We start from the raw sequence: 15,123 nt of genomic DNA on the forward strand, positions 1-15,123 counted from the left end.
TCTGCTCTGATAGCTGACAGCTGTCTGCTCGGAGCGCATTTACAGTCTCTCTCTCTCACTAAGCACCGAAGCGGTTCCTTGAAGAAGCTTCTTTCCGGTCTTGTAACACGAGGAGAGCCTGCCAGAGATTCCTGTATTTGGTCCAAAAGTTCGAATCCATTCCAAAAAGATTCACACTATAAACGAACCGGATCATGGTTCAGTTTGGTCCGGAACCGACCACCTCTTTTTGTCGGACCAAAATTTGGTCTTTTGATCCGGACCATGGTCCGGGGGAGGTTTCACACCTGTAATTTTGGTTCGGATCAAACTAAAAAGTCCGAAAGTCCGGACCAAACGAGGTATGTGTGAAAACGCCCTAAGACTCTCAAAATCTGATGAAAATCTTTTAAACTGACCTTTGTTGATCTGAAATGAAGACAGATTCAGACACTGCACGGCCTATTTCTCTCTTAAAATGTTTTCAGAAACACGTTGCGGTGAACTATTTTAGTACAATATGAGATCGGATTCTGAACGAAGTGTCCGTTACGCTCTGTTGTGAAATCCGGGAGCAGCCAGACCCATGTGACACGTTCATTCAATCAGCTGCCGGTCAACATCCCTGGTCCCTCCCCTTTCCATTGCGTAGTCAAGGTGGTTTCCGTTTAGGCGAGTAGCATCCATCGTTCCACACTGAACTTTTTGACCGTTTTTAGGGGGTCATCCTGGTACTTTCAGTGAGTTATCTCCACGATATACTTAAAACTAAGTGCTTGAAGTGTGACAGTAGCGCTTTGAGACATCCATTGAGTCAAGCAGCATTTTTCTCCCATGCAATTATCAATTATCTCTTTTGAAGCAGCTATGCTGCTTTTTAACCAAGATATATGTTCAAACTCACTGTATGTGCGCATGAGTAGTTCCACAGGGGTTAAAGTATGCTGACCGATTTGTGGTTGTTGCCATGGTGAATCCTAGTATCATGGCTCCATTCATGCTGCCTTTTTAAATGGAGGTGGTGCACGTGTTTAACTTGGAGTCAACCCATTGAGTTGATTGAACCAACTCAAATCAGCTGTTCTGGAACCGAAAACTCAGTTTCCCATCTCAGGGTAAATCAACTCAGAGTTCAGGGTTAGACTCCATTTGTTAAACCTCCTTCCTTCAACGGGCCTTTACAATTTTCTTCTTAGGTTATGTTGCACATTAGGTGCTATGGCTTACAATCCTTTGTGTTAGTAGTTTCTTTTTCATGTTGTAATCTAATTGAACATTCATATATTCAACAGTTAGAAATGACTGCTGTCAAATGTAGTCTTACTTGGCCCAATTGGAGATGGAGTAAAAATATACATAAGAGGTACTCCTGTCATTTTCTGAAATTATCAGGCCACACAAATTCAGTTACTGGTTCAACAATGGATTAATTCTGATTACCAATTCACGATTTCATATACACACATTGCCAAGAGAATTACAATTTTTTGTTTTTAAAGAAACCCCTGGTCGTAATACTTTATAGAAGTCATGCAATTGACAAATTGAAATTAAGTTCTGGAAAAACAAGTTTCTCCACTAGTAATCAAATTTTAAAGAATTGCTTCCAAGTCTCTACTGGTTGGATTATGCACAACAGAAAAGACCTTTCAGTGAACTTTACTGCTCAAGGGCAGATGTGTTGCCAGGTTAGCCGATCCCAGCATTTATGCTAGGCTACAGTGGCACTAGCTTACGCGTTTACTGTACAGACAGAGTGCCATCAATCTTCAAGGTTGAAGGACAGAACTCCGTTCAGCAACAGACTGAATTATTTGGATCATAGCATAATGTAGGCAGTTATTGGTGATGTGTGGTAGTCCGATGGCCAGATTGTAAATCGCTATGACATTCTGGACTATTAATATTGACCGTCAATAAACCCTGCACCCAGTTAGACCTTTGGCTACATGAGTATTGCATCTTGGGAGTAAACATTGAAAACCAGGGCAAACGTAAAAGTTACAATCTTTATTGACAGGACTTCAGAGTCACCTTTAGTCAACCTGAAAGACAGGAAAGGAAACCTGTTAATCTCAAACTCTGAAAATATCCTGCTAACTGAAGCACAGAACAGTACCTTCTGCATGAATGCTCTTGGCGCTGCCCGGCGGTGTCGACCCAGCTGCGAGTAAGACCCTTTGACACCAACTCCACTGTAGGGCTGCTGTTGTCCAGTTGCTGCACCACTCAGACCACGACTAGCACTCCCAATACTCGCCTGCCTGACTGTGCGAGGTCTAGGGATGTTCTTGGCCTGCTGAGTGCTGGGATAGCTGTCTTTGGTGTAGTGAGTGTTCTCCCAGCTGTCCCTCCCCTGCTCAAAGCTGTTGCTGGTGTAAGTATACGTGCCTGGAGGATACGGGCCACTCAGGAACATGTAGTCATAGGAAGGGTAAGGATATGGGACCAGGCCTGATGGCACCGGTCCTCCATTAAAGCCTTGTGAAGGATGTGCAGCATAGAAAAAACGAGGTGGTGGCATGGAACCTTGCGCTTCGTTCTCAGATTCAGAGTTGCCTTGCTCAAAGCTTTTCTGTTCCTGGAAGAGTTCCCCTGCCTGGTACTGTGGAAGAAAATAGTCAGGCCGGATCACAAAGCTAAGGCCAAGTGGTTGAGAGGAAGGTCCGCTGGCGGCAAACTGCTGAGTGCTAGGTCCTGTGGATGCTCCAGCAGAAAAGGGACTGGGAGGTGCAACAGCCCAGGAAATGCCTAGGAGCAGAAGGAAGTGATGTTAGTGATAGGTTGGATATTTCAGCCTACATGTTTCAGGTGTATTTCATATCTTGTATGTAGGGTACTACACAAGAAGCTTAGTCTGGGGACAACCTTCACCCACAGGAATAGAGTGGAATGTGTGAATCTATCAGGAGCATCTGCCAAAAAGGTAAACCGTTGAAACTGAAATGGATATCTTGGGCGGTGTGAGCACAGAGTTAAAAAACGATCCATTTTGAGGTGCATGTGGGTCACCCTTGGGCAGACACGTCTGTATGCTCAGTTGTCGAGAGTTTGTTCACTGTAAATAAAGCTGCATTAGATTCAAACTCATCGGACTGGTCGTCATCTTTGAAAACTCCCATCATTTCTGAGTTATCACCAGATACGTTAGCAAGTAGAATTCAAGGCAATGAATTTAACTTTGCTAAACATGGGCATTCACTACCCACATCAGTTCAGACATTTAGAGACCCGACAGCTCAAGTTTAGTTAAGTCACATTAGCATTAGTTACCTTGTTTAGAGGCAGGGCCTGCAGAAGAGCCTTGAACATATCCTGGAGGTGCATTCTGTAAACTGGACTGAGCTGGATTTGAGACAATTTTAGAGGCCGCCCCAAAAATCCATAAGGAAACATCCAGTTAGAGCCAGCAGAAGCAGGGTTTGCACCAAGAGAAAGTCATCAGGAGAGACTTAAACAATTAAACTACTTTTAAGATATAGACAGCAATGATACTTTACCTTGCTGCATAGGGTAGCTGTAACTCAAACCAGTCAGCAAAACAAGCAGCAAAGCCCTATTGAAAAAGCAGACAGAGCATAAGTACAACTACTTAACAGAAATCAGTCAAAAACTTCACAAACAACCACTTGCTCACCCTGCAGTACACCAAACAGCCATCATGTTGAATGAACAGCTCAGGTACCACTGTGATCCTGTGAAAGGTTTATAAGTGCTACAGGTGACCTGCCCTGACCAATCAGAAGGTAGCCAGTTAACGACACACAGCTGCAAGCAATTGAATCCTGATTAAGGTGGAACATAACTGGTTCAGTTGTCTAATTTTCATCAAATGTTATCTTGCACACACACACACACACACACAGACACACACAATAAGACACACACACACACACAGAGTAAGACACACACAGTAAGACACACACAGACACACACACACAGTAAGACACACACACACACACACACACACACACACACACACACACACACACACACACACACACACACACACACACACAATAAGACACACACACACACAGAGTAAGACACACACAGTAAGACACACACACACACACACACACAGTAAGACACACACAGTAAGACACACACACACACACACACAGTCAGCTGGCTTGTTTTGGTTGTTTGGGTCTGTGAAAATCAACTCCTCTCCTCCTCTCCACCTCCTCCTCTTTTTCCTCTCCTACTCTCCTACTCTCCTTCCTCCCCTCCTCTCCTACTTTCCTCCTCTCCACCTCCTCCTCTCCTTCCTCTCCTCCCTCTCCTTCCTCCCTCCCTCTCCTTCCTCTCCTCCTCTCCTCCTCTCCTCCTCTCCACCTCTTCCTCTCCTTCCTCTCCTCCTCTCCTTCCCTCCCCTCCTCTCCTTCCTCTCCTCCTCCTGTTTCCCCAAATGTCCCAAATCTCGTTTTGTCCACAACATCATTTGTGGAGTTTTTGTCACTGTTTTTGTGACATTTGTGACACTTTCTGCGATTTCTCAAACGTTTTTCTAGGTTTTATGATGTTTTCGACATCTTTATCAAACTTTGTCACTTTTTCTAACGTTTCTGTCACTTTTTCAGCATTTTGGACACTTTATTTCTTGTTTTGTTGTTATTTTCTGATATTTTTGTCATTTATTTCTTAAATTGTTGCATTAGATGCTTTAGATTACAATCCTTACACAACTCAACCTCCTTAGTTTCTGTTTCTCTTTTTCATTCAACATTCCTAAGCAGTATCACATTTATTTTAACGGTTAGAAATAGTTATTTTCTGTCAAATTTAAATGTTACAATCCAACTTTATTTGTTAAGCGCATTAAAACAACCAAAGTGCTGCACAGAAGAATAAATGAGACATAAATAAAATACATAACAATATAACATGAATACAAAATAATAGCTGCACAATGAAAAGCAATCAATCTAAATAATAAAAAGAAGTACAACAAGTCAACATCTTACTAGGTGTCAAAGGCCACAGAGAAGACATGGGTTTTAAGTTGGCTATTAAAAACAGACAAAGGAGAGGCCTGTTTAACGTGCAGAGGCACATCAGTCCTTAATTTAGGAAAAAGGCCCGGTCTCCTCTGAGCTTCCGCTTAGTTTTCGGCACACTCAGGAGCAGCTGATCTTCTGACCTGAGCACCCGCTTCGAATGTTATCATTGGATTGAATTGGATGTTTTAAATGTTTTATGATGGCGTGACATTAGTGTTGACATGAGAACGTTATGGTATACGTGCAGTTAAGTGTCCCAAATTCCCCATACAATGTCCTTAATTAGCTAATTATGAATCTGCTAAACCACCTGTGCTATCATACCCTTAACCATAACCATAACCATAACCTGTCTCAAATAAGACCCTTGTCATTTGGGACTCAGTTTTGGAACATGATTTGGGACACTAAACTGCACGTAAGTCAAACGTTATTATATTATTAGCCTGCTTGCTTTACGTTAGCATTCTCGTGTATTTATCCGTGATTAACCATGCGAATGGATGATAACAGCCTTCTGAGCCTACCAGTAGGCGTAGCGGGCCTTCTGACCCATATCTATGAGGCTGATAACCACTGATAACGCCCATTCAATCCAATGATAACATTCGAAGTGGGTGACCTGAGAGACTAGTGGGGATATAAGGGCATAGAAGCTCCGAGAGGTGGGGGCAAGACCATTCAGGGCTTTAAAAGCTAATGTTGTCTTACCTTGAGCTATTTGGCCCAATTAGAGATAGTAAGTAGGCCTAAGTAAAAATCAGGCGATGTATAAAGTACTAGAGACCCTACTTGAGTAAAAATACAAGTGCTCTATCAAAAAGTGACTTGAGTAGAAATAGAAGTAGAAGTGCTCTTTAGGCACCACGCTTAGGTAGAAGTACTGAAGTATTCAACATTTTTTGTGCTTAAGAATTGCAAGTAGTTTATTTTAAAATGGACTACTCAAGTACTGAAAGTAAAAGTACAAGTATTGTGTTATTTAGTTATTAAAGAAAGCAGTCAAATGTTTGAATATCATATTGTTTATATTATGTCAGATGTTTAGCCCAAGGCTGTAGCCAAAGGAATTAACACATATTAATTATAATAAAAATAACAAATATTAACAAAGCCTTCTCATTTAAAACCATTAAACAATGGAATCAACTCCCAGGCAGTCTAAAGTTGTCTGTAGATTTGAAATAATTTTTCTCGAAACTTAAAGAAATACATCCTCGATAATCAGCTGTGTAAGCATCAGCACACTTAAAAGTTTACAAATGTAATATTGAAGTAAATGTTTTTGACTATGTTGTATATATTTTAGGCTGTGATGTTTTTTTGATTAGTTTTTCATTCAAATATCTGTTTTAGTGTTTAACTAATCTTGCATGTATGTGTTAGTACTACTGACAGTTATTTGTAATGTAATGTTTTAATATTGTGTGCACCTGCCCGGGGACTGCAGATGGAAACTAGCATTGGCTAACTCTGTTACAAAACATCTTTTCGTAAGATTAATGTATTTTGTACATTGTCCCTGACAAATAAACTAATTAAATAAATAAATACTGACGTAAAATGGACAATTATCACACTGTGGAAGTCAAATGAACATCCTCTCCAGCACAGTAACGATTAAAGCCCCAGAAAACGTATCACACACTAGCTAGAAACATGTGTGATGAACAGGAAAGTTAGCAAGCTAGCAACATCCAGATAAACTAGATCAGCTTCACATCACAGGGGTCAAACATCTAGATAAACTAGATCAGCTTCACATCACAGGGTCAAACATCCAGATAAACTAGATCAGCTTCACATCACAGGGTCAAACATCCAGATAAACTAGATCAGCTTCACATCACAGGGTCAAACATCCAGATAAACTAGATCAGCTTCACATCACAGGGTCAAACATCCAGATAAACTAGATCAGCTTCACATCACAGGGTCAAACATCCAGATAAACTAGATCAGCTTCACATCACAGGGTCAAACATCCAGATAAACTAGATCAGCTTCACATCACAGGGTCAAACATCTAGATAAACTAGATCAGCTTCACATCACAGGGTCAAACATCCAGATAAACTAGATCAGCTTCACATCACAGGGTCAAACATCCAGATAAACTAGATCAGCTTCACATCACAGGGTCAAACATCCAGATAAACTAGATCAGCTTCACATCACAGGGTCAGACATCCAGATAAACTAGATCAGCTTCACATCACAGGGTCAAACATCCAGATAAACTAGATCAGCTTCACATCACAGGGTCAAACATCCAGATAAACTAGATCAGCTTCACATCACAGGGTCAAACATCCAGATAAACTAGATCAGCTTCACATCACAGGGTCAAACATCCAGATAAACTAGATCAGCTTCACATCACAGGGTCAAACATCTAGATAAACTAGATCAGCTTCACATCACAGGGTCAAACATCCAGATAAACTAGATCAGCTTCACATCACAGGGTCAAACATCCAGATAAACTAGATCAGCTTCACATCACAGGGTCAAACATCTAGATAAACTAGATCAGCTTCACATCACAGGGTCAAACATCCAGATAAACTAGATCAGCTTCACATCACAGGGTCTAACATCCAGATAAACTAGATCAGCTTCACATCACAGGGTCAAACATCTAGATAAACTAGATCAGCTTCACATCACAGGGTCAAACATCTAGATAAACTAGATCAGCTTCACATCACAGGGTCAAACATCCAGATAAACTAGATCAGCTTCACATCACAGGGTCTAACATCTAGATAAACTAGATCAGCTTCACATCACAGGGTCAAACATCCAGATAAACTAGATCAGCTTCACATCACAGGGTCTAACATCCAGATAAACTAGATCAGCTTCACATCACAGGGTCAAACTATGTTCTTACAATATGAGATCGTATTCTGAATGAGCCACCGTTAATGGCCGCATAGCCCGTTTAAAAAATCCTAAATCCAGAAGCAGCAGCCAGACCCACGTGACGCTTCGGTCAATCAGCTGCCTGGTTTTCATTTGGTGGTCGCAAATACAGAGTAGCGCCGCGCTGCTGTATGCTGCGTATTACATCTCCATAACAACGTTGCTTTGGTGTGTTAAGAGCCATTTTGGGACCTCTGGAAGCCAAGTGATAAGTCCAACTGCCTTTTCTGCCCACAGTTGGCCGTTTGGTCCGTGTGTAAGGACCGTTTACAGGCGGCGCAGTTCATCTCAAACAAGCCTATTATCTGGCTGCACCACAGATGCATTCTGGGATAGGAAAACAAAAACGCTCTGGGTTGTTTGCATTTCTTTAAACCAATCCCTAAACACATGTAGTTTATAAAATCTGATGTTTGATTCTAAAGTAAACTAGCCGACAATATAACGGCTACAAGTCAGCTGAGATGATGAGACCATTAAACACACAACTAGTTGGATCCTTTACACACACTACAATGGGAGGAGACACAGAGAGAAATAAAGAAATAAAGAAAGAAAGTAAGAAATAAAGAAAGAAGGAAAGTCAGGCTTTATTATTATTTTTTTATGAATACGACTTGTTGTCTGTTTTCTGTTGAATCAGACAGTGTCTTGTTGTGTGTCTCCAGTGTGAGGAGTGTAGAAAGACCTTCCCAGTGTCTTGTTGTGTGTCTCCAGTGTGAGGAGTGTAGAAAGACCTTCCCAGTGTCTTGTTGTGTGTCTCCAGTGTGAGGAGTGTAGAAAGGCCTTCCCAGTGTCTTGTTGTGTGTCTCCAGTGTGAGGAGTGTAGAAAGGCCTTCCCAGTGTCCAGGCTGCAGACCTCCGAGCTGCTGACTCGCTGCGTCTTCTGTCGACTCAAATCACCCTCCAGGTACCCGCAGCCGCCGCCGCTCATGTGACTTCCTGTCCCGGAGGTCAGAGGTCAGCCCGCCAGCAGCAGCAGCCGGTAGGAACCGAAGACGGTTTACAACCCAGCCTCACCTTCAGAGTACCTTACTGTCTCTGTGTTTCCACATTGTACAGATGTGACATTTTTTCCAAGTATTTTTTTTCTTTTTTTCCGATGTTTTAGTTTTTGTCACTTTTCTTCTGCACTTTTTTGACTTTTTGGTTGTTTTTTGTCACTTTTTTCAACGTTCTTTTATCAATTTACTTTTTCAAATGCTATAAAATTGAATAAAACACCCAAATTCAATGAAAGTAGTCAACTGATCATTTATTTACCTTGTAAAGAGTGTTGTAGGGAACCATCACACGTTAGGACATTTTGGTTGATAGAAACCCAAAATATCTGATATAGAAATTGTGGTGGAAACTTTTCTTTTGCAGCCGCCGGGTGTATTTCAAAAAGGACAAAGTGAAACTAATAAGACTATTTGAGAATGAAACCAAAGTTTGGTCTTTGAGTATAGGAAGACAGTTTCCCAGGTACAAAAGCATGTGGGAAAGTGTCTTCAAGTGAACTAAAGTTGAGTCCACGGTTATATATGATAAGGCAGTCAGAGACGCCCCTCCTCCTGATATTTTTAGCAACAACAAACAGTTAACCAAAACACCATAAACAGTATGAAATCTCTTTACAACTTTCCCTTTGCTCCTGTTTGAAAACGAAGCCCAAACACCTGCTTATCTCAGCTGCTAGGGAGAGAGAAATGTGTCTGAGAGTACATAGTTTACGATTGTTTTACGATTGACCTCATCGGCTAATAACAGAAGGCTAAACACAGAAGGCTAAACAGTGCTTCACTATGTTCCAGACTTTGTGGCTCCCACTTAGTTTGTGAGAGTCAGAAAGTTAGAATTAAGACAAGAATATATAAAAAGTCATGCTTAAATGTAATTTTCCATTACATTCCACTCTTTTGATCACAAATTAATCACAATCAACAAAATTACTGTTACAATTTAGAATATATATTGCTTATAGCTTCTTCCATGTTCTTCTGGTGTCAGAAGTTCGTCCACCAGCACGTGACACACCGTAGGAAACTAGTCTTTACCACTGTCTCGTTTTGTTCTTCTGGCAAGTGTGTGTGTGTGTGTGTTCTCGTTTAACTACATTGTGTGTTCTCGTTTAACTACATTCGTGGGACCGAAAACCGGGAATACACTATACTTGTGGGGTCCGGACAGCTTTGTGGGGACAAAATGCTGGACCCCACAACTGTAAAGGGCTGTTTGAGGGTTACGACTTGGTTTTAAGGTTAGGGTTAGAATTAGGTTAGGTTTGGGTTAAAACGCAGCACCCAGGATGGAGGGTAAGGGTTAAGGTTAGGCATTTAGTTGTGATGGTTAAGGTTAGGGTAAGGGGGCTAGGGAATGCATTATGTCAATGGTGGGTCCCCACAAAGATAGTGAAACGCAGAATGTGTGTGTGTGTGTGTGTGTTTTCGTTTAACTACATTCTTGGGGTCCAAATACAGGGAATACACTATACTTGTGGGGTCCAGACAGCTTTCTGGGGCCAAAATGCTGGACCCCACAACTTTAAAGGGCTGTTTGAGGGTTAAGACTTGGTGTTAGGGTTAGGGTTAGAATTAGGTTATGGTTAGGGTAAGGGTTGAGGTTAGGCATTTAGTTGTGATGGTTAAGGTTGGGTAAGGGGCTAGGAAATGCATTATGTCAATGGCAGGTCCCCACAAAGATAGTGAAATGCACTTTGTGTGTGAAGTCCCTTTCTCCATTTTGCATTCAAACACTGCTTTCCTAAGTCTGATCTATGTCATCATTGATTCAAAGATGTTGTTACATTAGGGTTAGTCAATTCATACAGACAGTTATAGTGGACAAAGTAAGTAAAAGTACTGATTCCAAACTGTAAACATTTTTTGTTACCAGCAATATTCCATGAAAAATATTAACTAAGTGAAAGAGTATCATACATATTTGTACTTAAGGTATTAAAAAGCAACAATATAGAAAATTCCTCACATTTTTGAAACCTGGAAATTATGAAAGCAGTTCTGTCAATCAATTAAGTAATTTAAGCAACTAATCATTTCAGCTGGACTTGTAGGCCTACATATTTGTCAGGCAGTTTGATGACAATAAAACATATTTCATAAACATATGTTCTGTGTATAAAAATCCCAATTTGTCTTAATTAAAATATGTCAGATTACAATAATATCTGGAAGCATTTGACCAAACTCTGCTATTGACTCTATAATTTGTCTTTGAAATAAAAAATCAACTGTTTATCACCTATATAAGATAGATTTTATTTAGCCCACACTGGGGAATATTCCTTAGTTACACAAAAATATATTTAGTCTTTGTCAGCTTTATTTTTACAAACTTCTAATCAACTGCTTTTTCGATTAACACTTTACTTTTGTATTTTCACAATTTTCATCAGCTTTTGGCATAAATAGGAAACCCATTATCCTAATTCAAAAGTACATTTAGCTCTAGCCCCCAATTTCCACCAGCTGCGGAACGGCTCCAGAAAGGCAGCAGAGTCATTAGGTTTCCATTAAAGTCAATGTGTGTATTTCCACTGACTGCAGAACGGCTGCGTCCCAGCTCCGGAGCAGATAGGCAGAGCTTCTACTTTTGTCGGATGCCGGGAGCTCAAAAGACACAGAAAACGGATTACAAAAGATACAGACAGGAAAAACGCGGAATAATTTTCAGGAGCTTGAGACATGCGTCACCGAAGAGACTGGAGCAACGATCAAGCAAAGATGGTGAGTAGCAACTCAAAAACTCACTAGAGTATGATATTCAATGAACTGCTTTTAGGATGAAATCCCATATCAACCTGTATTGGTTTCAATATAACCAATAAACTAAGACGAATTAAACAAAAATATGTTGTTTATTTTATTTTTATCTTTAGTTTGCAACACAAAGTAATACTAACTGCTGTCTGGTAGTTCTAAAAATCATAAATTAAAGTTTTTAGACCTAGGAGAGCAAACCTAAGTACTTGTAATTTTAAGTCTATTTATCCAATATGTTACCTGATATGAAAACATATCACATTATACGATTTATGACAAAAACTGTATCAAAATCATTGCTGAACCTAAATTCCACATGCACAACTCCTGTTTTCTCTTACCTCTGGATGTGTGTGTGGTGCTATGGCCTTGCTGCTCTGTAAGCCTAGTCTACAGTGAGGGGTTACCAATCACCTCACTGAGTGTCTCTGCTGCTCTCCTTGTGGTTTGCAGTGAGATACAATATGTTACCAGTTGGTCCTCACACAATGGTGTGTCTGGTGGGTGTCCTCTTCGCTCAAGTCCAATGTGTGGAGGTGCTGTAAATAAAATCTCAAAGGGTGACAGGTTAAGTCACTTGCGCGTGCACATTCTCATATACATCAGTACAATAAGCAGAGCTTTTGTCAAGGGTAGAGATATTGCATTTTGAATGCAAACTACTATACTGGTTGGAATTCTCCATTTTGGAATTATTTCAGTGAGTTGGCCTTTGGCTACTACACTGGCTGTCTGTTTTGCCATGACACATGCCTGACAGTAGTCTTGATCCAAAAAATATCATTTGTGAACCAATGTTGTTTCATCATTGTGAAACTATTGTTTTTCCCTCAATTGTATTTCCATCATACTAAACATCCCCCCTTTTTACACATGAGCTCTACTGCTTGTGCTGAGAGATGAGACGGCAGAGGTCCAGATCAGATAGTATCAGAATCAGGTACAACAGAAAAGCCCACATGGTTCAGGCCAGTGCTAGAGTCTCTGGAAGAAGACCTTTTAAACTAAAAAATTAAATCAGGGTTAGTGAGAGGTGTGTCAGAGAGGTCAGATCGTGGTGTGCAGACCACCTGTAGCTCTGCAACACAATTGTTCCTCTCTGTCATCTGGTGTGTGGAGAAGAAAAATCGGGGTTAAGAACAGTGCGCATCTGTTATAGTGACATTTGTCAATCTAGCAGAGTAGTAATATCTAAGGTACCGGGCCACAGATAAATATAGTTTATCATTCTGTTCCCACAAAATGTGTGACACTGCATGTGGAACAGGCGACGTTTAATGCTTTGAGCGGCAGAATCGAGTTTAGCAGAGAAACTTACAACCGGACGGGTTTGTCGCGTGGTGTTGCAGCAACACAGAGGTCATGCAGTTAGATCGGGCAGTTAGATACCCAATGTCCAAAGTCCTTGCAGTACAAACACTGGTCTGGGTTTTAGGGCTCATCATTTTGTCCAAGGTACCTGCCTCAGCCTCGTCTGCCGTGTCTGGGGCCTCCCTTCATGGACGCGCCAGCCATTTTCGGGTCCGGCTCTATATGTTGTCTGCCAGCCTGTTGTAACATGCAGAACAACGCTTCAAACATGGTTTTCTCCGCATTGCTCGTTGGTCTTTCCACCCGATGCAGGTGTGACGGATGCTGGCGGTCCTGTCCAAGAGTTGAGTCTGTGTCCTCTTCGTCCCTCCATTTTCATCCATCACGTCTTCCTGGTTTGTAGAGAAAGCTCAGAATATGGGCTTTGGTTAGGTTGTAGAACTGATGAGGAGGTTATGGTGTGTGTGTGTTTTGCATTCTTACCCTGAATCACTACCTCTTTTATTCATATGTTAAAACATTTGTTGTTTTTCCTGTACTCAGTGAACCATTTTTCGGAAACCCAAAATTTGTTGACCAATTCGTTAAACATTCTATACATTCTGAACCATATTTCTTCATCATCTCGTCCACCACCGGGTCCCGGGTGATAGTATCAGAATCAGGTACAACAGAGAAGTCCACACGGTTCAGGCCAGTGCTAGAGTCTCTGGAAGAAGACCTGTTAACCTAAAAAATGAAATTAGGGTTAGTGAGAGGTGTGTCAGAGAGGTCAGATCGTGGTGTGCAGACCACCTGTAGCTCTGCAACAACAATTGTTCCTCTCTGTCATCTGGTGTGTGGAGAAGAAAAATCAGGGTTAAGAACAGTGCATCTGTTATAGTGACATTTGTCAATCTAGCAGAGTAGTAATATCTAAGGTACCTGGCCACAGATAAATATAGTTTATCATTCTGTTCCCACAAAATGTGTGACACTGCATGTGGAACAGGACGTATTTAATGCTTTGAGCGGCAGAATCGAGTTTAGCAGAGAAACTTACAACTGGACGGAGTTTGTCGACGTGGTGTTGCAGCAACACAGAGGTCATGCAGTTAGATTCGGGCAGTTAGATACCCAATGTCCAAAGTCCTTGCAGTACAAACACTGGTCTGGGTTTTAGGGCTCATCATTTTGTCCAAGGTACCTGCCTCAGCCTCGTCTGCCGTGTCTGGGGCCTCCCTTCATGGACGCAGCCATTTTCAGGTCCACTTATATGTTGTCTGCCAGCCTGTTGTAACATGCAGACAAACGCTTCAAACATGGTTTTCTCACGTACTCGTTGGTCTTTCCACCCGATGCAGGTGTGACGGATGCTGGCGGTCCTGTCCAAGAGTTGAGTCTGTGTCGTCTTCGTCCCTCCATTTTTCCATCACGTCTTCCTGGTTTGTAGAGAAAGCTCAGAATATGGGCTTTGGTTAGGTTGTAGAACTGATGAGGAGGTTATGGTGTGTGTGTGTTTTGCATTCTTACCCTGAATCACTACCTCTTTTATTCATATGTTAAAACATTTGTTGTTTTTCCTGTACTCAGTGAACCATTTTCTGGAACCCCAAAATTTGTTGACCAATTCGTTAACCATTCTATACATTCTGAACCATATTTCTTCATCATCTCGTCCACCACGGGTCCCGGGTGAATGTGACTTTGAACCTTTATTCCCCATAACCAAATGGGGAAGAACTTCTTAACCTTTACAAATAGCCGTCACTATAGGGCCAAGTTTTTTTCGGCAAACCCGTTACAAATTCGAACAGTTCGCCGACTGTTTACCTTTAGATTTTATCCTAAAATCTAATGTCACACCGGTGTTGGAGAAATATTCAGAAATATGCCCGTTATTTGTCCAGAAATACCACTAGAACGATCATAAATGTAATTACCCAAATCGTTATACAAAACCCAAAAGGTTAACAATCTACTCAGTTTCCAACGTCAGTATTTGTTTACAAAATGAATGTACCAAGAGATAGTTTTATGGTGACCTTGTAGCCCCTATCTGTTCACACAAACAGGGCTCATATTATGTTCCAGACTTTGTGGCTCCCACTTAGTTTAGTGAGAATCAGAATAAAAATGTGAGAATGAGATAAACTCAC

At 41.2% G+C, this 15,123-nt stretch overlaps 1 protein-coding gene across 1 annotated transcript in view; it reads left to right on the forward strand.

The window, feature by feature from the left end:
- Positions 1 to 15,123, forward strand: part of LOC120556536 (WD repeat-containing protein 88-like) — a 93,168-nt gene that overhangs the window by 43,312 nt on the left and 34,733 nt on the right. The gene's annotated exons all lie outside the window — the stretch shown is intronic.

The sequence above is a fragment of the Perca fluviatilis genome, chromosome 3 (genome assembly GCF_010015445.1).
Source record: "Perca fluviatilis chromosome 3, GENO_Pfluv_1.0, whole genome shotgun sequence".
Taxonomy (NCBI): Eukaryota; Metazoa; Chordata; class Actinopteri; order Perciformes; family Percidae; genus Perca; species Perca fluviatilis.